The sequence below is a fragment of the Vicugna pacos genome, chromosome 12, assembly GCF_048564905.1.
Source record: "Vicugna pacos chromosome 12, VicPac4, whole genome shotgun sequence".
In the NCBI taxonomy this organism is placed as follows: Eukaryota; Metazoa; Chordata; class Mammalia; order Artiodactyla; family Camelidae; genus Vicugna; species Vicugna pacos.
Window position 1 is genome coordinate 66,727,814 of NC_132998.1, and position 2,913 is coordinate 66,730,726.

Sequence of the window (2,913 nt, forward strand, 5' to 3'; positions counted from 1 at the left end):
TCAAATTTATACAGTTTGCTTAGTCAGCTAACCAAAATACAAGACAAGGAAGGGACTAAAGACACTTGGCAGATGAGGTGGAGACAGCGCCACCGCAAGTCCACTGGTCGCTTTCTTGGTGGCTCTGTTCCCTGTGCCCGTGAGAGCAAGGAGGTCAGGTGAACGAACGCCTTCATAGGCACCGGGTCAGTCCACTCCTACTTGACTTAAGAAAATTTTTAATCAGAGTGATGACGTAAAATTCGTATTTCATGGCAAGACAGGAAAAAATTAAACATACAATTTTTCTCTGCCTGTTTGGGCCTCGTCCTTCTCCTTTTGCGTGCACCGTGCATCTGTGTTAACCAGACCTCCTTAGGAGAGAACCTTCCTTCTTAGCCTTGTAAGGAGTCTTGACGGCCCACTACTGGCTTTATATACACAGAACTGGGCTGTGTAAGCTGTCAATATATTATTTGATATATCACCCTTTGTCTCAAAAGAGTATATATAACTGTTCTTTGAACTCTAACAGGTGCAACAGTCCTCAGAGCTTTCTGAAGGTCTATCTCCCAGGCTATAATCCTCAGGTTGGCTTGAACAGAGTTTCCCATTTCTTTCTTGGGCAAACTATGATGACTTTTTCATCAGCAAGTGCTTTGGTGAGTGCCTTTCGATTCTTCCTGTAAGGCAGTGTCACTCTGGTCAGGTGATGTGCACATCTCTGTACAGAGCTCTATCTTTGGTTCTGTCCCACTTGTCTGAGGAGCAGCAACACAGCCAGTTTTAAAAAGTAAATATAATCTTTGGGTTATCTTTAGCTCACAGGCCGCACTGATGCCTCATTCGATTGTCTGCTGTCCTCTTCAGAGATAATGTCCCGTGTATGCAATGTAACAGTGATCTCACAAAAATTTGGGTATTCTTTAGGAGAATCAAAGTTGTGAAGCCTTTCAAATATATTTTTGTTGGTAGTTGGATCATAACACAAGAAATATGAAGCTTTTGAAAGATGATAATCCAGCCTCAATCAGTTGCTGGCCCAGTGCTCTGTCCATGGTTTCTAGTTAAGACATCATCTCAGCAACAACAGTGGCTGTGCTCACCCCATCTTTATTCAAAGGCGAAGTTCCACACAGAAAACCAAGGGACTCTTTAAGTGCAAAGATGACTTCTTCTACATTTTCCAGGTCTTTTATTCTACTCCAATCCATTTAAAATCTGGTAATGTTTCTTCAAACTAAAATCCTTCTTTACATGCAGTTGGACTCAACATTTTGGAAGAGACTGTGAGGGCTAACATATAAACATTACTCACATCAGCATTTCTTGATTTATTTTTTCTTCCAACAATTAAATATCCACCCTACCAAACAAAGCTGCCAGTTCATTCCCAGTGGAAACTTTGCGTTGACCATCCTCCTGCAGTCCTGCCATTGCCATTGGTCTGCACCAGGATCTGTGACTTGCACAACCTGAACATTTTCTTTCTCGGCCAGTCTCAGAGAAAGTTCCAGCACTTTTCAGAAGAAGAAAGGTCCTTCTTCATATTTGGGCATGTATTGGCAGAAAAGTCTGGATCAAGATCTTTCTGTTCTGGTAATGGAATTGGAGGCTTAAAACCCAAACACCTGAAAAGCCAATCTCACACAGTCATGACCCCGTGAAAAGAAATATACACAAATTTCAAGGTGGTCTTGGGGTTTGATTCCCCGTGAAAACAGGTCTTTCCCAGTTCTTCCACGTTTCTCCTCCAGTAGGTCAGCATCCACCAAATTATCATTCCAGGAACCATGCCAGGGTTCCACACAGTCTTCTATACGTTTCAGACTTTCTTTGTCATGAGGAGATGTGGCCTAAACACCAGTTTCCCAAACCGTGTCTGGTGTCTTCCTTGCAGTTGTGAGAGGCAGTAATTATCACCCCTGCAACTATTTTGAGTTCCTGGACTGCATATGACAGAAAAGGTGTAGGAACTTATCTTGAAAAAATGTGCACAAGAACATCTTTAGCCAACAAGTCTCTGGCTGCTGCGGCTGCTAGTTACTTGACCTGAGCCATCGCACTCAAGATAAAGTTTCTCTGTGTGAAGTCTGAGAAACATCTCTCTAGGTATCTGTGGATCCTCTGTGTTGATTGTGTAATAAGCAAGGTAATAAAGCAAAATCCCTCCACCAGGGCAGAACCAAGTCCTGCAGTTCTAAAAGTCATTCAGCAACAAAGAAACTCTTCCATTGTCCCATTCAGTAACAGATTTTCACATTGCTCTTTCATTTTGGGATTGCTTACCGGCTTATTAGAAAGGATACAACTAAAGAACAGCCAAAGGGAATTGATGAACAGGGCAAGGTGTGCCGGGGAGTGGGTCATGGAGCTTCCCTGCCCTCTCTGGGCCCACCACTCTCCAGGACACGTTTACCAGCTGGAAATGGAGTGGTTTTAGTTTACATTTCCCTAGTGGCTATGATGTTAATCACCCTGCCATGTGCTGATTATCATCCATACATCTTCTTTGGTGGTCTGTTCAAATCTTTTGCCTCTTAAATTTTTGTTTGTTTGTTTCTTTTATAGAGTTTTGAGAGTTCTTTTTGTTTGTTAAACATAAGTCCTTCATCAGGTATATGCTCTGTAAACATTTTCTACCAGTCAGAGACTTGTCTTTTAATTCTGTAGTGTCTTTTGAAGTACAGAAGCTTTCAATTTTGAAGTAAAGTTAATCAGTGTGTTCTATTATACATCATGCTTTTAGTGTCATAGCTAAGAAATGACACCAATTAAGAAATCCTTAACCCAAGGCCGCAAGTGTTTTCTTGTATGTTTTCCTGGAGAAGTTGTAGAGTTTTAAGTTTTACATTTAGGTCTATGATCAATCTTGAGCTCATTTTTGTATATGGTATGAGCTATGGATTGAAGTTCATTTTTTGTATATGGATA

At 41.4% G+C, this 2,913-nt stretch overlaps 1 pseudogene; it reads right to left on the reverse strand.

Annotated features, from left to right (window-relative positions):
* Positions 1–2,618, reverse strand: LOC102529878 (glucose 1,6-bisphosphate synthase-like; annotated as a pseudogene).
* Between the last annotated feature and the right edge of the window lie 295 nt (positions 2,619–2,913).